Source organism: Cygnus olor, chromosome 3, assembly GCF_009769625.2.
Source record: "Cygnus olor isolate bCygOlo1 chromosome 3, bCygOlo1.pri.v2, whole genome shotgun sequence".
In the NCBI taxonomy this organism is placed as follows: Eukaryota; Metazoa; Chordata; class Aves; order Anseriformes; family Anatidae; genus Cygnus; species Cygnus olor.
In genome coordinates, this window is record NC_049171.1 from 104,392,018 (window position 1) to 104,417,782 (window position 25,765).

Below are 25,765 nucleotides of genomic sequence, written 5' to 3' on the forward strand. Positions count from 1 at the left end.
CTTTAGTTAGTGGCAAAACAGTAGGAGCCATAGCTGAACGTGGTACATATTTTTAAACACTGGAGTAGTGGAGTGCTTTAGAATTGAATTTGGATTTATATGAGGCTAGTGTTGTCCCTATTGTATATACTGATTTTTTTATATATTTTTTTTCTGTCATAGAATGTGTATTAAGAAGTATAATTTTTACTAAGCACTCCAAATGTTTTTTGTTTTGATATGATAGATTAGAAAGTTTCTAATAGCAAGTCCTGCTGGCTTGTGCTTGAAATAAGATGTGATTATCTGATTACTATCTATAGCAAATTCTGTATTTTCCAGTAGCAAAGGCAGAATGTGCAGTTAAAATGCTGACAGGTGATGACCTAAGTCATAGAAACAGTTTGAATAGAAGTAATTTTCATATAACACATGGCCTATAAATGTGAGCAGGAGAGCTTGTGTATGGACCTAAATTGTACTTAGTTCCAGCAATATCATCCAAATTGTAAATTACTGTTGACGTCTGGGGAAAGGTAATTAGGGGAGCTGCAGCAGCTGTCTTTTTCCTTAGCTCTTTGAAAATGCTGTGCTGTATGTCACAGCTAATAAAAGTGCTTTGTGCAAAGTTCCTCCTGCATTGGCAATGCCACTGCTCCTTGGCATTTGCAGGGAATACTGCTGAGTGTAAAGTGCTTTGCTCTGCTGTGTGGAGGAGCTCTAGCTCACATCTGGAGCACAGGCAAGTGCCAAACGTAAGGAGCCCTGAAGGGAAGAGAAAGATCACTAACTACAGTAACAAATGCACACTTTTGCCATCTGCTGGAGACAATATGGGCTATGCAGCTGTGCATTGCAGATGGCAGAAAGAGATTGTCACCACAGAAAAGGTTGCCTATGCTTGTAAAGAAGGTGAGTTTGGTTATAGCTTGCCTGTCCCATCCACTTAGAAAAGTACAGCTTGCTACGCAACAGCATTTCCATGGCACATAGTGTAGTAAGGACATGCCTGGGACTTTCTCCATTCTATATTGCTGAATCCTTGGTAGTCTGCGCTATAAAACTTCTCAGGTTAGTTCATTTATTCCCCTCCACTCTTGTCTCATCACTGTGAGAGGTAGTAGCTCTTATCCAGCTCAGCAAGGAAGAAAGGCTCTGATATTGTGCCCACATAAAGGTAACAAAATGACAGTTAAGTTCCTACCCAAAAGAGGGCAGCCACAGATGGTAGGCTAACAGTTTGTTATTACTTGTTATTATTTTTTAACCTTAATTCCAGAACTGATAAGCGCTCCTGTGCCCTTTAATTGGAGGAATTAGATTAGATTATCTAAACTCTGATAATAACACATGCAAATCTTACTTTTGTAAAAATCTTTTCTTTAAGTAGGAAGCAAGAATAGCTGATCAGAATTTAAGAATAATTCAATAAAGTTCTTAAATCAATTAGTAATCCTATAGTTTACTCTTTTTAATACTATTTGTTAGAAACTGCAAAAAAATGGTGCAGTCTTGTAGTAAATTCTTTGACAAAATTCTGTAAGCTCTGAGTGGAAGATAGCTGATAAGCCTGTGCTAGAAATGAGAAAACACCTTGAAGTTTTACAGGTGACACTTCTTTGATTCAATGCACTTTACATACTGTTTTGCAAATAAGACCTGGAAGGTACGTGTAGTTGTGAGTCCATACCATTGCTGAAAATCAGGCTTATAGCAGGAAAAGCATGTTTTATCAAAAAAACTGCACTTGAGGGGTGCAGTAAATTAATTCCAGGGTGGATTTTCTCATATCTTGAACTATGCACCATGTCAGTATCTTTTTTTCCCTTCATTTTTTTTAAACCTCATAACCTGAATTACACGTATTAATATCTTACATGGTCTTCACACTTCATGTACATTTACAAGAGAAAAAAGTAAATGCTGTCAGGTAGTTCTATTTATTGAAAGAAGCCAAGCAAGTGTTTTGGTTGGCAACATATTGAACCAATCTTAAGTAGAATATATATAAAGCCTTGAAACTTTATTAGGAAAATAGAGACAGTATAGCACCAAATATTTATTTGTTACCAGGGTTCAATCATGCTGTCCTTGTGAGCACAATACACATTTTTGTTGTAATGGATAAAGAGCTAGTGATGTTCTGTTTGCTCTTATGGTCTCATTCGGTCTGAAAAAAATAGCCCAAGACTGTGAACTCACTAATTCCGTAATGAAGCTTAAATGGCACAGAAATAGTTACTTAGAAGATGCATATTTGTTTTATTTTATTACTTGACATATTTCACTACATGTTTTATTTTGCTTAGGAAGAAAGCAAGACGATTTAAGATATGTTACATAGTACTAGGATAGGGCAGATGTAACAGACACCAGGAAGAATATGTCAGAAGTGTTATCTGCAAGTGGTTCCTGAGTGATGAAACAGCAGAGGTTGGCAAACGGATTCTTGTTTTGTACTATCCAGAAATTTTGCTAAATAACTTTTCCACATAATATTTGTAACAATCCTCACTACTCAAAAGATAATTATGCCCTTGTTTATCAATTCAACAGAATTATGTACCATTGTTGTTGTTGTTGTTGTTATTATTATTATTATTTGTTTTAAGGCAAAAAAAGTCTTACTCTATATTTAATCTTGGTGGTTTTGGAATACTTTTGGTTAGACTTTTACTAATTTAGTTCCTAAGCAATCTGTAGGGACTACTCTATGGGGAACAACACACTGCTATATTCTGTTAGAATTAGATTTGTTGCATGATAGAGTTTCTAGATGATCTAACTTTGTGGATCTGTTTTTGATATGGTTTGTCTCTTCTGCCTTCCTTAAAGTTCTGTTGTGTTTTACAAGCCCACGCAATTGATACAGGAAGAGAATCCATGTACTGCTGTCAATCCGTTGTAATGGCAAAAAATTGTTATAATTCCTGCCATGGAGCATAGCAGTTTCTGATTTATCCCAAATGTCACTAGATGTTGTTACTGTCTTTTGCTGATTTTCTGCTCCCAGGGTGCTCTCTACAATCCTTTCTTGTTGCTATTTAATAGACTGCATTTTTTGTGTTACTGTAGTTGAGGAGAATGCAAGTATGAGTACATAGCATAGGAGTTATTTAGAAAAGCAAAGTTACTATCACAATTTGAATGTTGGCTTGGAGTGCCTCAGAGCTTGTCAGGCTGTCACTGTGGCCAGTGATTTCATTTCACCTGTTAATTATTTTCCTATCTGTTAAATTTGCAATTATAAAGCTAGTAAGCTTATAAATGTGCTTAATGAAGTAATGAAAATACAAAGGAAATCTTTTCAACGAGGTCAGAGTTTGTAATACAGGACTGATTTTTATTTCTTTTGATCTGTGTATTTCAGATAAGCTAGAGCCGGACAGGGACAAAAATAGCATCATACATTTTAATTACCATTATTATTTTACATCTCTACCGGCACTATTAATGGTAAGTGGCAGTATTATATACTGTATATATATACTGAAAGAATCAAGTATATTATATACTGTATATCAAACAAAACTTTTTAGTAAGTACATAGCAAATGACTACATAACTTCAATTTGGTCTTTCATTACAGAAAACTATTACTAATCCCATAATCAAGTTTTTGTTTTTGTTTTTTTCCAAAATATTAGGTAACAAGTAGATCTTAATATGGTTCATATGACTGAAGGTAATCTAGGCCTCCCTGAAGAGTGGAGGCAGTGCAGATCCTCAGATCAGCTAACTAATCATAAATACCAGGAGGTCAGACTTGTTCAGACGTAGATTCAAAAGGTGCGACCCGAGCTGCTGGATTGAGTTCATTTCTTGCATCTGTCCCTCATTTCCTGAACGACCTGGGCACATTACCTGTTCTGTTGTGCTAGCGCTTTTTCTCTATGGGAAGAAGAACAGTAATTTCTCTCTTTTTTTTTTTTTTTTTTACTTTAGATTGTAATTGTTTTGCGTTAGTGAGACACTGTCTTTTACTACAAATGTTTTCAACAGTTAGAGGCAAAGGGAGGTTGAGGCTGTGGCACCGACAATTAGATTGACATGGTCTGCTATGCCACCCCACACGTCTGGGAATAGAGACCACAGAATCTATGCACAGAATTGTTGGTACTGAACTGTATGCCTTTTGACTTAAGGAAACACATGATCTGTTAGGAATCACTAGCATCTGTCACATTTGACCTTGAGTTTTAGAGTCTCCTTCTCCTTCTCCTTCTCCTTCTCCTTCTTCTCCTTCTCCCTGAAAAACCTGTGGAAGGGAAAAAAAAGTATAAAAATATATATATTTGGGGTACTGCATATGAGCACTTAAACTCCTGACTTAGAATTCTGTGCAACTGAAATATGCTGCAAATTTTTGGAGATAGATTTTGATGCCTAAAAAAGAGTTTAAATGATTCAGTCCAAACTATGCATTTGAGAAATTCAGTTAATCCAGAAAATAATCTGGATTTATGGATTCATTAAAAATTAAGCTCTCCAGTCTTGGTGGCCAGGCACCACTAATCCTTACTTTAAGAGAGGAGCCTTCAACGGTTCTAGACAGAAAATTATCACTTAAGGTTTTCCTGTGCTGTTATCCGCTAGCCAACTGTTAGTCCCTTCAGGCTGGCAAATAAAATGCAAAGAAAAAAAATACAGTATTTGTAACTCTTTCCTTCCCCTTCCCTTTTCAAAATGTACCATCCTTAATACCTTTGAGGAATCAGTCCTTTCCAGAACAGATGCTTGTTTTGGAAAACAAGTTTTTCTTCTCCACTCAACAAAACCTTGATTCTTTCAGTATCTCAACTCTAGCTCTGAAGAAAGCTTTAACTCTGTTGATTGTGGTACCCTGAGGAGTTAATCTCTAGTTCATTTTCAGTAGATGAGGAGATTTAGATCAAAGCCCTTCAGAATGCGTAAGGTGGAATACTTCAAAGCTTTATGAAACAGTATGAACCTGATCTACAGTTGTCTTCAGATGTGGAAATATTGTTTCCCCATTCCACGTGAGCACTAGATTATGTAGATTAAGTTGTCACTTTAGCACTGGAGGTAGGTACATGTCCATATATTTCTCCTTCAAGCTTCTTAGTGGTTTTGCTGCTGAAAAAGTGCTGTGTTATTTCTTGAGATGAACCTGGTTCCTTTCTCTTAGATTTTGTGCAGAATTATTAAACTTCTGAGTGTGCCTTATTTTTGCATGTCAGCTCAAGTACAACAAAGCAGTACCTGCAAACTGCTCCAGAGGGATTTACTGCATTGTCAGTTGAGATTGGACTGTAGCAGTATGTTTCACAGTTTGCTGTCAGACATGTATGTGGAAGCAAAGTGTTTATAACCAAGAAAGATATATTAATATTGTCAGAAACTGAATTTTGAATGGTATTCAGTACTGTGGTATATCGTGTAGTGAAGCAGCAATATTATGAGACCTCTTGAACCAACCAAAAAGAACCAAAGTTCAATTATCAGTTACTGCTTATATTTTTTAGCAGTTAATTACAGTCCCAATCAAACAGATCAGAAGTCAGTTTGGGGCAATGGAGTTGGAGAGGGTGGGGGAAAAGTGCAGTTATTAGCGACAGTTATCAGGCAGTTTTTAAGTGGCAAAGCTGTCTTTTATTGATGTTGGCTAGCAATTTTAAGCAATTTTAAGTTAAAATAAAAGTAGCAAATAAGGAAAAAAAATTGTCCAACAAATTTCATCCTACTACCAGGGCAGATTACATAATGTGTAGAGAATGGAAGATTAGAGGAAAAATACACTTATTCTTTAAGGTAAGAAGTCAGTTTTATGGGTGCATAGTGAAGCAACTTTCTCTGCTGCTTTTCACTTATTGCTGAGCACACTATAACAAAGGAGGGCTGAGCTAGAATGCCCAATGTGCCCTCTACAAGGAGTCCTTGTGGCTTCCCAAATAATTGCAACACCTCTTGGTGACCTACTCCCAGTCTCTGGGAGCTGCTTCTGTGCTTGAAAGCTGAGACTGTCACATCTGGCCTCATAGAAATGACGCCAAAATGGGCATGGTACCAGAGTTGGGGCACCCTTGAAAGTGGCTTTTTCGTGTATTTGTTCTTTTGAACTCAAATAGTCTTTAATAAAAATAATTTCTTATGTGGCTGAAACAATTTCTTCAGACCAATCTGAACAATGTAATCCTACTTTATACCTCCAAATCCTAAGCACAAAAATTTGTCTTCATAAACTTTTATGTTGTGTCTTCAGAATTATTTGCAGGCTACTCTTTAGTGGTTATCATGCTATTCTCAATTTCTGAAGTCTATTTTTTTCCCTTGCTTTTGTTTTCTCTCTTTCATTTAACTTGTTTCACTTGTTTTATAGATCTTCTGTTTTCCTCTCTACCTGAGGCTTCTGCTTCAATTTTTAGCAGTCATCCTGAATGAATCTTTACAGCCCCATATTGCCACTAGCCTGTGTTGCACTTCATATCTGTGTAGACAAGCAAGGATGAATTTCAATTTCATAAAACCCGAACAAACAAACAATCCACCATATATACACACACCACCCAAGCTTCCTGCCCCCAAGCATGCACACACACACTGAAGTTGTCCTGTTGTCTTTTCTTTTCATGGTTTAGGTGTCCCTTCTGCCATACAGAATTGTAAGCTCTTTCTTAGGTTCCTTTGCTATGTAACTTCCAAGTATGCTTTCGTCACAGCCAAAATGCTTCCAACATTTGTTTCTGGAGGCTAGGCTACATGCCTCATTAATATTGCCAGCCTTGTTTCTAGTTTTCTGTTCCCTTCTAGCCAAGTTCTCTGTCATTCTGCTCTTGGCAAAGTTTTATAACTAGCCTGCAGTATAATTTCTTTTTGTATTTCCTGCTTATTTTTTGCCTTTAAAAAAATCTTCCCTGCTCTGTACAACTTCCTTTGCAGCTGTCCCACCATACCCTGTGGTTTTGTGCAATTGCCTTGGGGCTTTCCTTGCTAATTCTTAAGAATCTCCTTAATATCCAAGGCAAATATACCCTGCTATATTAGGTGCTATATAAAATTTTCATACCTCCCTTCAAATTCAGAGAGAAATGATTAACCAGGTGCTGATAATAATGATGGGACAAGGGGTAATGGTTTTATACTAAAAGAGGGGAGACCCAGATTAGATATTAGGAGGAAATTCTTCACTCAGGAGGTGGGCCAGGCTGCCCAGAGAAGTTGTGGAGGTGTTCATCCCTGGAGGTGTTCAAGACCAGGTTGGATGAGGCCCTGGGCAACCTGATCTAGTGGGTGGCATCCCTGCCTATGGCAGGGGAGTTGGAACTAGATGATCTTTAAGGTCCCTTCCAACCCAAGCCATTCTGTGATTCTATGATAACCTTGCAAGATTTGAAACTCTTATTTTTGACCTGTCTATCTACTAAGAGTATTTGAACTGTCTATCTCCTAAGAGTATTAGTGTAGCACTAATGCAGTTGATTGTGCATTCTAACCTATATTCTCAGATCTATTACTCTTAAGTTATCTTAGTTGTGCTTCATGACTTATACAATAGGGTTAGAGTCCAGTAGGGCAGCTTCACATCCCCATTTTAAAGAACATTATCTGTATTGATGCCTAACCAAAAATCTTGACAATTATTCTCAATTGCCAATAAATCAAGTGTTTCCCACTCAAGAAGGAGTGAGAACTCTGATCAACTTGGACAATAACTTACAGTTTGCGTGTGTATATTAAAAAGAAATCAGAGATTTATTCAACAGAAATTTGCAAGTTAATTCTCAATAAGTTCCCAACTGGAAAACTGAAGGAAATGAAGGCTAAAAACTTACTTAGATTCTGATGCTTGCTGCAGCTGCAAAGGAGGAGACTTGGGATTCTTTTCAGCGATCTGTGAAAGTACTGAGCAGGCCTTCTTTCTACAGGTATACAGTGATGATTGTGGTATTTGACACCACTGTGAAGCACTTTGCAGAGCTTTTAATTTACATCTCATGTACTGTATTTGTTAACTAGTATTTCTAATACCTGAAAGCATTTTCCTGACGTTTTTCTGTCAAATAGTTACCTTTGTTTTCTTTTCAGTTTCCTCTTTTTCTGTGGTGCAGATCTGGTACAGTAGGAATGATATTTCTGTACCAAAATACTGGTTGTCTGAAAGGCTCTTCTGTACTGGCAATAACAAACCATTAGTGTCAGTGACTAGTCTGGCAAAAACATGGTTTTGGGTTGACACCAACACCAAAGGCATAATTTTCAGAGAGGGTTGTCAGATCTGCTTTGCACACTGCTATATACAACGGAGTTCTTGACTTCTGCACTGTGCCAGAAGGTTTTTCCACACACTGTGCTGGATAATACTTGTTCTTAAGATAAATCAATATAGTGAAGACATGAATGTTCATGTCTTGCACAGTAGTGTTTTGGTATCTTGTACAGAAATGAATAGTATTCACCTTCACATTTGGAAGTACTTGCCTTCTCACTACCTTTTTGCAAGGGTTGTGTTCATCTGTTTTTTTATTTTTTTATGAACATTGCATTCTCTGAGTCAATGAGTACAGTTGCCAGCTCTTTATAAAAGTCAGCCAATAACCTTATGATATTTGTTGCCTTCTATACCAGGCTGACTAAATATGATTTTCTATTGGAAATAGCAGCAGTGAAGTTTGTTTACTGAATGTAGTTGGAGATTTTTCTGATCATCCCTTGCTTGGTTTGCCATTTGTGCTGATGGATTGAGGCCACAAAGATGCATAATTAAGTTACTTTTGACAAGACAAACCTATTCTAATGTGGGTCTTGAACCAGCAGCACCATCTGCCATCCTTGATGAACTTTGCATGAGGATAAGACTGCAGACGTTCAGCACAAGGCTAAATCTTTCATGAGGCAATGAAGTTTTTATGACTTTGCTTCATCTAGAGAGGAATACCAATACCTTAAGGGAACTTACAGAAAAGCTGGGGAGGGACTCTTTATCAGGGAGTGTGGTGATAGAACAAGGAGTAATGGCTTTCAACTAAAAGAAGGTAGATTTAGCTTATATAAGGAAGAAATTTACTCAGAGGGTGGTGAGGCACTGGACCAGGTTGCTCAAAGAAGCTGTGGATGCCCTGTCCCTGGAACTGTTTAAATTCAGGTTGGATGGGGCTTTGATCATCCTGGTCTACTGGAAGATGTCCCTGCCCATGGCAGGGGGTTGGAATTAAATGATCTTTAAGATTCCCTCCAAACCCAAGCAATAGAGTAAGTGAGACAAATTCAACTGTCTCTCATATTCAGATCACTGACCAGTTTTTATGATCCCTTTATAATAGAATAAAATTATACTAAGGGGAAGATTTTATAAAAATATTTACATTAAAATACTTTTTAATAAAGAAGCTAAATGATTTGATTTTATTTAGCAGAAGAAAAATATAAAATGTAGAACAACTATTATCCTCTGCAGCATCCTTGCTCAGATATGTTAAGATAACTTTAGTTAGAAGATTGCTATCGGTATGTTAAGTGCAGTGGGAGACCTGAGTATTGGAGGATGTCAAATGTCTTAACAGTGTCTAGCTAAATATACTACCATACCAGAAAATAAAAACACGAAACGATCCATCTGGATATTTTTTTTAGCTTGAAAGGAGATGGTGTTTTTAAATCTAGCAACTGTTTCTTGTATCTTGTACCTCTACTCCTTTCCTTTCAAAGTGCCTGGGTTTCAGGAGGCTCTGGTGTGGGAAGTGTGTGCTAATGCTTTTGACAATGCAGATCCATATCAAAACCATGATGATTGTAATTTGTTATTATTTAATGCTAGATGAGCTATTCAGGTACTCATTTCTTAGAGGTCTGTAGATAACATCTGACACAAGTACAAAAATTGATTCCCTCTCCCTTTCTCTTCCTTTCTCCTATCCCTACCCCTTTCCTATTTTTGTTGTTGTTGTAAAAGCCAGTTGTCTGGGAACTTGGCTGTCTTTTTCATTCCTGTAGGCAATTTCTCCAGGTCAAGGACGGGTCGTGTAGCTGGCCTGTTTGAAAGAGAATTGACTCTGCTCTTGCTACTTCTGTTTTAGATAGGGGATTCTGCTTGACAGTATCAAGGCAGTGGCAGTTGCACAGTACCTCGTAAAACAGTCTCTCTCAAACACAATGAGAGATACAATCAACTTAAGTGTTTATCAGCAGAGTGCTATCAATTTTTAAATGCTTTTTTAAAGAACATCTTGCTTTCTTTTCGCTCCTTGCTTCCTACTAATATTCTATTACAAAAGGGAAAAAAATCCTATATAATTTTGCTGAATTCTTTCCTTAATAACTTGAAAACAGACAGAGTGGTGTTTCTTATACAACAGAATTTCTTTCCCTCGCTCATCAGCTGTTTTCTCTCTTCTCACTTAGTTCCAGGACTCACTTGTTCCCTGTTCCCTCCATCCCAGCATACCTTCCCTTGTAGTTTTGAGTTCCAGGCATTTCTCCTAACCAGACTTTCTAGCTCCTCATCAGATCTCATTTTCTCTCTCTCTCTTTTCATCCTCATTTTCTGTCTCTTGCTCCTGTTCTCCTTGACTCTGACTCAGATATTTTTTCTTCTTAACATATTCTGCGTCCAAAGGAGGGGAAAAGCACAGACCAGACTGTAGGGTGGGAAGTGGTACTGTCTGCTGCAGTCTGGGGAGAGCAGTGGTCACCTTCTCTTGCAGAATCCTGCTGCCACTTCTGTTGGAAAATCTTGGCCAAGAGTATACAAATGCCAGCCTGTTAGAGGCTTGCAAACTGGCCTCAGTGAGGTGAATTTTCACAAGAAGAGCCTCACGAATGAAGCAAGTGATGCTGTAGCTGTCCAGCAGCAGCTTTCACTGAGTGATCTCAAGAACTCTTAAAACATTATGACATTGCTGAAGTTGGCAGCACTATACTCATGTGCACAACTGAGCATTAAAGAGAGACTCTAGCAGATCATTAGTGAGGTTCATATTCAGTAGAAGTACGGCTGAGTGGCACTCTATTTCTGTCATTGTCTATGCTAGAGGAGTGCAGGATTTCATGTAGAGACGTAATGTTGATGTCTGGATTTTCAGAGTCAAAGGAAATTATTCCAGCAGAGAGATTAAAGTATATCCCCTTCACCTCAAGTGGGTGGCCCAGCCCTGTTTGCAGAGGAGGCATTCATCCCTTGAATTTCCACATACACACAACATCCAGATGCTGCACTTGTTGCATTGTAGACACACTTGTAGGGGCAAAGTAAAGAGAAAAAAATAATTACAGGCTAGGAAAACCGTAGGCCTGCATACACTCCTGACTCCTTTGCCTCATCACATTTCCACCTTGCAGGGGACAGGCATTGCACATACTCTTTCCATATCCTTTTCCCCATGCCCCTCCCAGCATTTCTTATTATATTAATTCTCCCCATTTCTAAGACGCTGATGACACTGATGTCTTTTTCTAACTGAAGGAGCAGAGAAATTAAAATTGCAAAATCTTCATGGCTTTTTTTTTTCCAGTTTTTTGCCTCTGTACTCAACATGAGTGGTGTGTTCTCCCTCCGTCTCCATTTCTCTCTCTCCTTTCTTAATAGTTTTTCTTTCCTGACAGAGCTGCAGGGTTAACTGCAATTCATAGACTACATTTTAGCTCCAGAACATGGGAAATGTGCTGCATTGCCTACCTCTTTTGGGAGATACTGCAAGTTGGTGAAACAAACTGTGCTTTTCTTTTTTAGCTGGACTTCAGAAACTACCACTTGGAAAGACTGAAACCCCTAATACTTAATAGTCTCAGGGATGATAGGTAGGAAGGGAAAAAAAATGAAGTGCATTGTATCCAACTGAAATGCCACAACTAATTTAGGACAAGTGCACAATTTCTTTTCCTCAGAAATTGTATCTTCCATGGAATCAGAACTTTTCATGTGAAAAGTTCAGCTTTGATTACATGTTTTCCCTTAGGACAAGCTAGATGAAATACTGATTTCTTGGACTGACCCCAAACACCTTCCAGCTGTCTCTTCAGCATTATGCTGTCCTTTTGCTGCTTGGGCTCACATGGAACAAAGTTTCTATGTCCTTTTTCCTGGGGATGTGCTTTATGCCTGTGGTCACACAGCACGTCTCCTCCAGCCTGGATGTGGCATGCCATGGAAGTTGCATGAGTGTTGATAGGAAAACTAATTATACAAAGAATAATGACACTGTTTGAGTTATTGTGTTGTACGGCACAGGAGAGTGCAATTTCATTTTTGATGAACTGAGTCTGAGAGAAATACTGCAGGTCAGCTCAATGAAGCAAAGAAAACATGCTGATAAATGAATGACAATGTTTTGCCTTAATGCAAGAACAAACATCAAAACCATTATTGAAGGGTTTCGGATATTTCATTAGGTAAGAATCTTGATTTATGTTTTTCCTCCATTTTTTGTGTAAAATGCACTTGAAATGTCACAGTTCCTCTGAGATAGGAACTCTGTTTTGTTGTTATAAGCTGTGGTAATTATTCTGATTGGCGTTTGGAGGAGACATTGGGATTTATCACATCTTTACTGTCCTGAGAACTGTATTGGTACCTCTAATGTTCATAATTGCATGGATCTTGCTTTTCTTAAGAAAAAAGCATACTGGTAAAGGTTGAGTCTGAACACATTACTTTAAAATTTTACAGTGTGTATGTATCATGAGGCCAGTCAGGACAGTCCAGTTGGGACTGAGGCAAGAATTTTTATTTCCAAAAATGTGAGGCTGAATAATTTCAGTATGTCATGTTAGCTTCTACCATCTTTAACTTCCTGTGATGAGAACCATAGCAGGGTTAAGACTTCAGATTAAAGTTCTTTTGTGGAGAAATATCACTACAGAGTAGGACAACTTTAGTAATCATTGAGTCAAAAAAAAAAAGTCTATCAAATTGCTAGATTTTAAATCTTAAATTTGTTGCTTTTTACTGGCTTGTTTTGTTTCTAGGACTGATATGATAGCTTTTTCACATTCTTGATGTTTTCTTAATGACTTCCATTTGTAGTCTTCCGTAATAATTTATGCCATGATTGTGCTCAGTTATCTTCTGACCGGTAATACAGTTTGTTTTATAAACATTCATTGTAATGTAGCTGTTCGATACAGGCACAGCAAGCCGTGCTAATAACTTCTGCAGGTTAATGTCATTCTTTACTCTGCTCTTGCTCAGTTAGCCATCAGAAAGTATTGTGTTTTCTGTTCCTTGCCTGTGACAGCCCTGGGTTACCTACTGCAAGTGATTTGCACTTTCCCCTCCCCCCCCGCTGTTTAGGTGTAAAATGGATTTTGATGCCTTTTTATCCACTCAAAACTATTTCAGTCTGGTATGGTATCTTACTTCCTTCATCCTGTAGTGGCTACTGAACGGTGGCTTTGCTGACCCTTATTGCCTTTTGGAATAGCCATCAATGTCACACAAGTCCCATCCATCCAGTAGTGAATGTAGTTCTAAAACTTTTGTTTAATGGTATAAAAGAGTCATAAGCTCGATGTTTTCAACCACAGAAATAGAAGGGAGGGAAGGAGTGTTCCTCCAGCTCATTAATCAGAATGAGAAATGAAAACAGCTCCATAGACATTTACTATTTGCTCCAAAGTAAATCTAAATATTAGTGCACTGATGTTCACAGGAAGGGGAGAAAGAGGTGGGAAAAAAGCCGTGTCATTAGCTTGTCATGCCCTGTAGCAAGGTACATGAGAGACCAAAGATATACGTACTATGACATTTCTGTAATGAAAACTTGAGCAATAAAAGTAATTTCAGCTATGTTCTAGAAAAGAAACTCTCAGGAAACACATTAACAGTATTTCACATTACAAATTATTATTGCATACTCAGTTGTTGTTTCAAATGAGAATTGTGTGTACTACAAGGTGAGAGAAGGAAGATCTAGTATTTCTTCTGTAAGCATAATAAAGATTTTATGCACCTGGCAATTTCAGTTCTGCCCTATAAATTTAAGTTAATATTTTCACAGAATGAGGAATTGGTCGTCCCTACTGGATGGATTTACACATGTAGTTCAGATTACACTAATGAGGGATATATGTGGTAAGGGGCAGTCTTCCACGTTGTACGGATTTACAGACTTCATCTTGTAGATATTGGACATTATCAAACAACAGTGATTATACTCTGAGTGCAAACTGCATTTTTCCCACAGTGCCTAACAGTATTTTGAATTAATCAAATGCTTTCTAAGTAAATTATCTTTGTGTGTTTGGTTTCACCCACTGCCCCTTCCCCACCCAGAAGATATGTGTACATAGAAAGATGGTTATTTTAATTACCTTCTTAAACTGTAATTAATGTTATGACCTTGCACAGGAGGTCCCAGTTGTCTTCACAATAATGTGGGATAAAGTTTACAATATCATTAAGAGTTTCTGTGTTAATATGTCAATAGCATGAAGTTATTTCTCTGATGTTAAATTGCTGATTTACTTATTCCTCATCTTGCCTCTTTAGTAGAAGTAGAAGCATCCCTACTTCATATTTTCATCCATCATTCACTTTCCATTTTCCTCACTTTCCATTTCCTGATTGGCCAAGGGTCAGTGAATGAAATTACAGATGTTTACTTGTGGTTTTGAATTTGGTTTCAAATATGTGTGAAAAGAAGAGAGAGAAAGAAATTATTTTCTTACTTTGTTCATTTCTGGGTGTATAGTAGCACTGAAGACATACAGTGACAACACTGTGACTGACAAATCACTCTGTATTGACAGAAGACAGGCTGATGTTAGCAGAAATTGACAGAGGGGTTATCATTGGTTTAGTTCTTCTGTTATACTTACTGGTTTCTAGGAACACTCCAGTCTTTTGCCCTATTTACCCTTGCTTTGGCTTGGCAGAATGGGATGCTGGACATAATCACCTTGGAGAAGGCTTCAAAGAAGCATGGTATTAAGCTTGCCATTTGTATCTTATGTACTGCTTGCATCTGTGTCTTAATGATGATGCATCAAGACATTAATATGTCTATTCTTCATCAGCAACATCATTCATTCATTCATTTATATTTACATTAAACTTAAGTGAACAGTATCGTTAACATCTTAGTGATATTATGGTGTTGATTTATTACTGTGTTCTCAAAACACTTCCCTTTGAAGGAGATTTGCTAAGCACTTCATTGCTAGAAACAGTTCTAGCAAACCACAGAAACACTCTCTAGTTAAATAAAAGTAGTTGATATTCCTTTTTCTTCCACTGAAATTGCAAGCCAAGTAGCGTCCCAAGATATTCTGACTGTACTAAAAGTGACAACGTTTTTTTTCCCCCTCTTCACAATTGCCTGGTGGAGGATCTGAGCTACTCAATTTACTTGCAGCCCCACATGCTGTGAGAATACAAATCCCAAAAGTTCTAGAGAAATTGGTGTGAGAGTGAAGTACTGTTTCAGAACCAGAAACTCAAATGTTGATTTGCCATGTGGTTGGTTGCCCATTCACGGTAGATTAATCTTGGAGCTCCGGTGTGATTGAGGACATCTTAGTTACCACTTAGTTATCACTTACTGCACTGAAGACATACAGTGACAATACTATGTAATTTAATTATGAGGTAATGTGGCTACCCAGTTTATTTATTTGCAAATATTGTGCTGTTTCTTTTCTCTTTCTTTGTTTCTTTGATAATCTTGGTGAAAGAAAGGCATGGAAATATCTCACCTAAATGTCATCCCCTGTTTGTGGGTTTTGTTTGCTTGTTTGTTTTGTTTTGTTGTTGCTGTTCTTTGTTTTTTGAGCAAAATGAGAAATTGTGTCCAGATCTGCCCTGCAATTTTTATCTTCAAAGTGACATTCCAGAAAATGAATTTTAATCTATCAGTTTCAAGCAGGAACAGTCAGAAAGGAAGTTGTAGATACAGATGTTGATTTTTAACTACTGCAAATGCTGTCTGCTAGCAAACTTTCCCTGAGGGAGATAGTATAACAAGTTCGCTAAAGCAGAAAGACAAAGTGCTAGAGGAACAAAGAACTTCTATTAATACATGACAGAGTTTAGCCATGTATAAATTAATGCTTTGCAGTTTAGCAACACCTTTCAGGTAAATACCTGTGTGACTTTATCAAATACTAAGCTTTGTTTTTATGACAATATTCTGCTGTCACAGATAAGTGATTAGAAGACCAGCAGTGTCAAGGGACTGTTCACAACTCTGTATTCAGAGCCCAGCAGTCCTGTGTCACAATCCTGTGTGTTGTTGTGAGAATTCTTCATTTTGAGTCGTTGTCCTGAATACTTGCTCTGTTTTGCTGAACTTTGAAAAATATTTGTCATCACACTGTTTATAGTACTCTTTTTTTTTTTCTTCTCTGTGAGTGCTGTTTCTTCATCACAGAGCTGTAATTGGAATGCCAACCTTCAGCTCTCCAAGTGATAAAAGAAAATTCTGTTAAGATTTTATGGCTTCAGACTGATAAAACAGAGTAACATGGAATCAGTTCACTGTTCAGGACAAGCTGTTGTCCAGAGCAGGTATGATATCTTAAAATATCTTCCAGAGTTCATTGGGAGATAGGAAGAAACACATTTGTCTGCATGAAATGAAACCTACCCGAAATCTGAATATTGGGCAAAGCATGACATTTATAGAGATTCAGAAATGTTTGATTCATGGAGAGAGTAGAATATTCCCCCACCACTGAGTCTGGAGGTGTTTTGTACCTTCGGTCGGACTAGAAGAGCCTGGAAGACAAACCTGTGACATTTCATTTTCATTCTGGACATTTATGACTACTGTAATAGTATCCAAACCTAAGAAATTCTTCGTTTAATGATGATATTGTTTATGAGTGTTTGTTGCTATAGTGAGTGTAATACCTTCAACAAACTATTGGTGGTGGTGGTGCACACTTGTCAAGCTTCAATGCAAGTTGCCAGCAGTAGTCCAGTGGTACATGTAGAATGTTTTCCTATTAGTTGATAACTCTGACTTGGCCTGCTGGGATCTGCTTTTCCTAGAATTGTTCATAGCATGTTGTTGCCTTACATGAAAATAGGTTGTCTTTATATGTTATTATCTGATAGTTTTACAGCATAGGAGGGGGTAGGTCAGACTTAGAGTACTGGCTAGGCATGTGTCCCTTCTCCCTTTGTTCCTTTTATACTCCTTTTCTTTCTCATATCACAGTGAAGCTTCTTTTTTACTCAATTAAAAAAATCGGTAATTAAAATTAAGATAGCAATCAAAAAATTTGCCAGTAGCCTCTGTTGCTATGAAGACTGAAAGGTTAAGCCAAATCTCTGCACATTATTACAATTATTGACCTTCATCTCTCTTGAAAGTTGATGGTATATGTGCCAGAGCAATCCAGATTTTCTTGAGTAGGATGGGTGACACCAACGCCGAGTTCTGGAAAAATAAGCAGTACCAGTGGTGCAGAGGTACAGTTGTAAAGAGTGAAAATTTAAAGTCTCTTAAGCTCTGTCACTGATCTTCTTAGGTCTTTCTCAGATACTTACTATTATCACATTTCTAGTTCAGCATGATAATTAAGCATAGTTGAATCTTCACAGCTCAGAGTGCTAGTGATGAAAACTTTCATGTCTTCAAGTTAACAGTTTCTTCAAATCTGGAATGGTCTTTGAGAATTCATTCATTCATTGCTCCTGACTGAATCATTAGAGGTATGTCCATTTGTAAACTGCTAAGTTTCTCTCTTCTTTCTATTATTTCACTTCTCGTTTTGAGCATAAAGTATTCACATCTCTCACACAGCATTCAATCAGAAATGCATACAGCAGTTTTGGTGGACATATAGCTTTCTGTAGAACCTTCTGCAGCCTGCCAAAATCTTGTAACAAATGCCAACACAGAGGTGGTAGGTTTGCATTGATATGCAATATGATTTACCCTTTTTTCCATGTGCACTTGGATCAAACACGGTTGACCAAACATGGGAATTGACCCAAAAACAAAAAGATGAGATTTGGCATTAAAAGTTATGAGGAACACAGGCTAGACCAGATCTTTCTTGGTCTAATGCTGTATTTTCAGGGGTGGAATGGGCTTTTCAGAAAACTTTGTACTAAATTGATACTGGATTACCAGCTTTTCTACATTTTAGATTTAATCCTACTTTTTTATCCTTGCATTTTCTACAGCTAGAAACTGCCTTAAGTTTTGAAAAAATAGGGTTAGTAAAAGAACATCTTAGGAAAGCTTTTTGTTTCTCATTAATTCTTTTTTTTTTTTTTTTTTTTTTTATTTTACACTGTTTTTATGTTGTAACAGAACCAACACCTTTTCAAGTACTAATTGTGTGCTTTCTTGTTAGGCCCTTCTTTTCTGTACCGGTGCACACCATAGACCGTGCACTTTCCCGTGAGTACCCGCCTTGAGATACTGTTTTGTGTGACTCTTAGCTGGCATTTATGTATTCCATTGGTGTTTGAGATGAGGTATCAATCCCTCTTTCTGTTAACAGGAATTTCACTTCTTTTCAGAAGAACTTTTTTATGAGATAGAAGTATAATTGAGATAGGTATATTTCTATCATTGTTTTGTTAAATTTTTATTTTCAGACTAAAAAGTCTTTAGCCACTCCCAAAAGTGTCTTCTTAACAAACCTTTTAAAAAAAATTTAACATTAGATGCTGTTACAAAGATCTAGTCCTTTTCTTATTGTGCGATTTTGGTGTATGTATTACAACAGACAGCTGGTTTATTTGCATTACAAGGAGCTGTAAACCACATTTTGTATTTGCTAAGTCTTCCTGAATTTTTTGTTGGCCCACCAGAAATGTCATTATGGATTATCATACCACTTCTACAAGCTCCAACCTCACTGTCCATTGTCTGTTTAGAGAGCTTAGGTTCCCTACATAGACCCTTACATAGTTATATCCTAAGCTTGTGTCAGTTCTTCCCTAGAAGTCAAATTACAAATCCAAAATAGTGGATATTGTGAAAATGTTGACCTAAATAATTCATCCAAAATCACATGATGAATTAGTGGCATATCAAAGCCCAGCTAGAGATGAAGGAGCAACAAACACAAAGATAACAAGAGGAGTCCACAAACATTCTAGTAGAATATGGAAATTCATCAAAGTGTTTGTCCATTGAATAGAGTAGTTCAGTTGGAAGGGACCTTCAGAGATCATCTAATCCAACTGTCTGACCTCCTCAGGGCTAACCAAAAGTTAAAGCATGTTGTTGAGGGCATTGCCTAAATGTCTCTTGAACACTGACAGGCATGGATCACCAACCACCTCACTAGAAAGCCTGTTCCAGATTTGACCACTCACACAGTAAAGAAAATTTTCCTTATATCTAGTTTGAACATCCCCTGGCGCAGCTTTGTGCCATTCCCTCACATTTTATCATTGGTTACCAGGAAGGAGAAACCACCACTTTCCTCTCCACTTCTCCTCAGGAAGGCATAGAGAGCAGCAATGAGGTTGCCTCTTAGCCTCCTTTTATCCAAACTAGACAACCCAGGTGTCCTCAGCCTCTCATCGCAGGACATTCCTTCCAGCTCTGTTACCAGCTTTGTTGCGCTCCTCTGGACACTTTCAAGGACCTTAAGTACCTTTTTATACTGTGGAACCCACAACTGCACACAATAGTCAAGGTGGGGCTACACCAACACTAACTATAGTGGGGGAGTCACCTCTTTTGACCAACTGGTTATGTTACATTTAATGCACCCCAAAATGTGTTTTTGCCCTCTTGGCTGTCAGGGCACACTTTTGGCTCATGTTGAGCCTGCTGTCAACCAGCACTCCCAGATCCCTTTCTGGTGAGCTGCTCTCTAGCCACCCATCTCCCAGTCTGTACCTGTCTCTGGCATCACTCTGACCCAGGTGCAGAACCCATTATTTTCCTTTGTTGAACTTCACACCATTGCTAATTGCTCAGTGCTCCAATCTGTCTAAATCTAGATTGGTGAAAGGAAATGCAAAAGATATTTTTCTTGCCTCTAGTCTTCACAACCAAAGCCTGCTCCCAGACCTCTGAGAATATTAGTATGGTTTAGAAAGGAGAAGAGCAGGCAACATCCAGGGAGCAGCAAGCCCAGGACTGCTTACAAAAGGTGGATGTATTCAAATCCATGGAGCTAGATGTGCCCAGGGGTTCTGAAAGAGTAGTGCTGTGTGTTCATGAGGCTGATGTCTATGAAAAAAAATGGGTAATAGAGAAGGACGTATGGCTGAATGGCCTGATGACTGAAAACAAAGCGTTATGCCAGGTTTTTGGAAAGACAAGAATTTGGAGGACCTGGAGAATTCATCAACCCCATTCCCATCCCTGGAAAGGGCATGGTGCACATTCTCTTGGAGTCTGTAAGACAAGAGTACTTCCAACCAACATTTTTATGATTCTGTTATCTGCAAATTGAACCCAGATCGTTGATTCTCATCTTCTCATTTTAGCTGAAGTTCTGGTTTGTTTCCTCAGCTGTGTTCTGCTCATGATGAGTCTCAAACTGCTTTTCAGAGTTGGATTTCCTGTGAGCTTTCAGAAAAGTTAGGTCTCATCTGAAGCTGCAAGTTGTAGCTTAGGATAGTTTGTATTTGGTTTATATTATACTTAGCAAATCGGTATTCAAAAGTGAATTTCTTTATTTCTATGAGTTCATTGAGTTTATGTTGCTCCAGTACTTGGGAAGAGAATAAATGGAGGGAGTTTAAACTAATAGCTTGCAGAGATCAGAAAGTATTGATCTCTTCTCAGTTTATCATGTTGTAACAATTACTTACTGTGTTACAGGACTGCTGTATTTTATCTCATCCCAAGTATTGTGTAGTGTCTGTATGCTAGAGGCAGGCTGCATAACTAGTGAAATCAATGATCTGGCACATTTAATATTCAGGTGATACACGAGTAGAAATACATACACTGCACTTTCCAGAGCCCAGTGTAACTTTATTTTCTCCTACTTAAGTTATAAAAACAGTAAGTTTAATTTTGTCAATTTCATGTTAACATTTCATGTTGTTAAGTTTTAATGTATCCTTAAATTCTAGCGTTTCTGAAATCAGGAAAGGCTTCTCAGTTTAATGAGAAGGAGATTTTTATCATTGTTTCTACACTTTGATTATATGGAAGATTCAGAAATTTAAGTCTGATGATTATATTTTCAGGAGAACATAATTAACAATAATTTGCTGTTTTCCTGATCTAATAAGTTTTAGAGATAATATTTGCGAAATGCCAACATTCTCAATGAAATGAAACCTGTGTAATCAAGTGAATTTCACATGCAAGGACTGTTTCCATAAACATTAAACTACTGCATTGGCAATCTCATGTCCAACTTCCCTAGCACCCTTTCCCTTACCTGCACCTTTTACAGTGGTATGGAAAGTCGAGGGACAGTGGAAGGTCAGGGCTCCTTGCATTTCTGTTACAGCTAACCATTTATCCTGGATAAGTCAAACTGCACATGAAATGAAAGTAATTAGTACCATTGAGATTTACTGCAAAAATTGGTGCCAAGGTTGATTTTCATTTTTACACTTCACTCATCCTGTCCCCTGTTGAGTGTTTTCATGGTCCTCTATTTTAACCCAGAACTCCATAGAAACCAAGCAGGAGGTCAAGGCTCCTGTACTGCTGGTAGCTGCTATGTGTGTCAGTGCTGTCCCTGCTCGGGGCCGATGGGCCTCAGTCCATTTGGGGTCTGAATGCCGTGGAGTCACGTAGCATGGGACCGAGTCTCATTAGCAAATCCAACTGCGGGGGACAGGACTTTGCAGCAAGGGCTTGCAAATGTGTGCAAATGAGCACATGCTTTGACAGCATTACAGAGTGGATGAAGCTCTTGTGCACTAGTCCACATCTGGACACATCGGTGTGCTCATTATCCAAAACTGCAGCTCAGGACTGTTGCAGTTGTAGTACATGGTCTGTGACACCTCTTGGCTGGGAATCACACAAACTCTCTGATCCAGAAACAGACTGTGCTGCAGGAAAGGGAAGGACCAGTTTCTTTGCTTTCTGTGCCACTCCAGTGAGAGAGCCGCTTTGTTTTTTGAAACCAACAAGCAAGCAAACAAACAAAAAACAACTACAGAAACTCTGTACTGTTATTGATCATCTTCAGTGGTATACCTCTGTTGTTGGGTCTGTGTTTATGTTCCTTCCCACCGCATATACTGCAATTCTATCAAGAAGAGATTCTGTGAGGATGCAGACATGGGAGAAAATACCCATCAGGTCAGCACGTCATTGTGAAGGAAAAAGGAATGAGAGTTATGTTTTATCAAATCCTCAACAGCTTGGTCTGTTGGGGATAAATGTTTTCTCCCTTATTGCCTTCTGGAATCCTGGTATTCTTCATCCAGCATGATCCTGTGATGTGCAATTGAATTAAGAACCATATGGCATATCTGAGGAAAATGCTCTGAAAAAAACTGCCATTTAAGGGGAGATATTTGTAGGAGATGAACGCTTTCTCTAGCCTCAGTTACCTTCAAAAATAAGTTTAAGGCAGTCACATCAAATACAAGCAAACTTTGCTGAGTAACTACCAGCATGCCAGTGGTCTTGTTGCCCCTACAGACAGGACTTCAGCCTTGCCAGCCATGCTTCAGGGATTGTCTGGCTTGATTTAGTTGTGCTTTTTCTTTCCTTCTTTTTACTTAGAAGTGTTGGGGAAATGCTTTAATCTACAAGTGCTCTAGGGCTGTAAATCAGCAGCCTTGGCACTAGTTCTGCTAAAAGGATCTTTTCAAGGGGTTCAGTTGGGCACAGTTCTGGTCTTCTTCCTTCTTGCATTGTAATAGAAATGATAAAAATTGGGGCATTAAATGAAAGCAAAGTTCATTCACACTCTGTGAATTGTGGAGAAGTATATCATTGTTCACTCGCTTCACTAGTAAATTTCAATTTCCAGCTCTGGAAGAAGGAGGGGTGGGAGCTGCCCAAGCATCTGTAACTAATACCTGCTTGTGTTAGAGGTTAACTCTCAGGTTGCCTTAAAATATCTGCAATTTATAATGTTTATTAAAGGAGAGTGAGGCTCTGGGTTCTTATTTTAGATGTGATTTTCTACCAAAAATCTTTATTTTGTGTACCTAGTACTAATAATTAAGCTACGAGCTTTATAAAACGTGTGCTTTCTTACTAAATTTACCAAGATGATCAAGGAACTGGAGCACCTCTCCTGTGAGGAGAGGCTGAGAAAGCTGGGACTGTTCAGCCTAGAGAGGAGGAGGATCGGGGGGGAACTTACCAGTGTGTGTAAATACCTGAAGGGAGGGTGCAAAGAAGATGGAGCCAGGCTCTTTTCCATGGTGCCAGGAATGCCAGGACAAGAGGCAACGGGCACAAACTGGAACACAAGAGGTTCCTTCTAAACATCAGGAAGCACTTCTCTACTGTGCAAGTGACAAAGCACTGGCACAGGTTGCCCAGAGAGGCTGTGGAGTCTCCCTCCTTAGAGATGTTCAAAAGCCATCTGGACATGGTCCTTGGCAGCCTGCTCTAGGTGTTCCTGCCTGTGCAGGGGGGTTGGAGCAGATGATCTGCAAAGGCCCCTTCCAACCTAAACCATTCTGTGATACTGTGATTCTGTGATTTCTCATTTCTTTTTGCGAGTTTTGTTTCCACTCCTTAATATTCATAAATCATGCATTTCTGGCTTGAAAATAATACAGTTGGCAAATTTGACTCTGGCTTTTAAAACTTCACCTCACAGTTTTTAAAACTTTTTTTTCCCCTAAACAAGGAAGACTGGAAACTTTAGAGATAAATAGCTGACATTGAGAAAGACATCAGGCGTTGCATGGTTTGTAATGAACTCACAAGAGCTGGTAAGACAGAGCATTTTGCAGGTATAGATGACTGTGTTGCTGTGCACAGACAGTGCTAGTCAGTAGCTCATTTTTACACTCAGGAGTCTGTCTTGGTTATAGCCCATGGGTCTGTTTCGGATACAAATCAGGCTTCCACATTTGAAAGCCTGGCTGAAATCTATAATGCAATCAAGAAGTACATTCTCTCCTTATCATAACAGCAAACACCAGTACTTAGTACTGACTCAGTTGCTTGTACCCTCCTGATGGAAGAGCAAATGCATTAAGTGCATGAAGTGATCAGCAAAGCAATGTTCTTATCCTTTAACTGCTCAGTTGACTGCTCCCTGTACAGCTGAACATGGTGTTCAAGCATTGTATCCAATGTCATTGCCACGGTGCAGCACAGCATTTTATCTCTGCTGCTGTAGACACGGGATTACATCTGGCAAGACCTTATGAGCAGCTTCAGTAAGGTCTGCTTCATTCCTATGTTTAGTGATGCACAAATGGGAGTACATGCCTATAAACTTAATGAAAGTTGTGAACTTTCTGGATCTCAATCCCAGAGGTCTGGCGTAAAGTGGAGGAGGAGGAGGAATGCCTTAATACAGTGCCATGTCTTGCCTTTGATTGCATTTCAGTTTGTATTCAGATCAGACTGCTGGCCCTTTGAATCCATACTCAGTTAAAGCTGAATTGAAAGAACTGTCAAGCAGGTCTGATTAAACCAAAGGTATCACACAGCATGTTTCTTTTCAGACTTTCTACAATCCACTGACTGCATTCAATATAAAGCAGCTATCTTTGTAGTTTAGAAGTGTACCACAGTAGCGCAGAGAAGTGAGTACAGCTCTCTGTGGTGCTAAGCTTTGGTGGTCTCAAAATGATAGGTCAGCTATCTGTGGTCAGCATAAAGTACAATGTGCAATATTTCACATGCTTTCCCATGCTTTCCTGCTGTAGCCAGATCCTGTCAGTATGGGGCTACTTCCTTGACTGATTGTAGCCTTCTCCTACCTGAATTGCATTCTGCTAAATGTATAGGCTGTATTTGTATACATTTCAGGAGCTAAAGTCAAATTCCTATCTAATTTGGACTGTAATTTCAACAGCTTTGTGCTGCTTTCTTATGGTCATGAGTCCCAAGCAGCTGCTCAGAAAAGCATTCAAAAAATGTATTTTTATGGTTTTTGAGATAAATATTTTCTATGCAAAGAAGATGAAGAGGGGATGATGTGAATCAAGTCATGCTAATGTGAACAAAGTCCCCAGCCTGGAGGGGAGGACAGGAAACTGCTATTATCCATGCTAACCTGCAAGGGTGATGGAGAAAAATAATTCCTTCATGCTTTCTTATTACATGTTTGTATGCATACCCCCATGTTTTCACCTTCCTCTTTCATTTAATGTAACTGTATCCTATTAAGAATTAAAAAACTTAAATTTTCCAAAAAATCCTGCTAATCCAAATTGCTGAGTCAAAGACTATATAGAGCTCACTCAGTCACCAGTTAACAGAGGGAGCCTGGTTGGAACAAAACCCTAACATTTTTTCTTCTGTTCTTTTCCTGGCATTCCACTGGTTTGCAGTGACTATTTAGCATGTAGTGCACTTCTCTAAAACACGTGGATTATGGGGCGTGCCTTGAAGAGAACTGGAAGTAGAAACCAAGTCGACCTGCAAGGGAAAGGTTCTGGTTCTGTAGTGATGTGATACTTTGTAGTATTTATAAAAAGTAATTTAAACAAAGTAAAAAAATAGGCTGAGAAATTTTAACCATCTTTAAATTTTTCACCAACATACTTAAGACAGTGAAACAGGCTGAGAAATATGTAAACTGCCTTCTAATTAAAGTAGGTCAATAAACAAAAGATTCCTGGTGCTCTAACTTTAAGGTACAATATGCATTTAATTATCACTAAGGCATAAATGACTTTCAGAGAGGTGTAACTCTCCCCATACACACAATGATACACTTTACTGAACTAGACCAGAGTTTAACAAGACCTGCAACAGCAGTAATTTTAATGGCTCCTTGGAGATTACAGAGTAAA

General features: G+C 38.4%; 1 protein-coding gene across 5 annotated transcripts in view; it reads left to right on the forward strand.

The window, feature by feature from the left end:
* The window catches only part of ALK (ALK receptor tyrosine kinase), a 313,946-nt gene that overhangs the window by 150,439 nt on the left and 137,742 nt on the right, over nucleotides 1–25,765 (forward strand). The gene's annotated exons all lie outside the window — the stretch shown is intronic.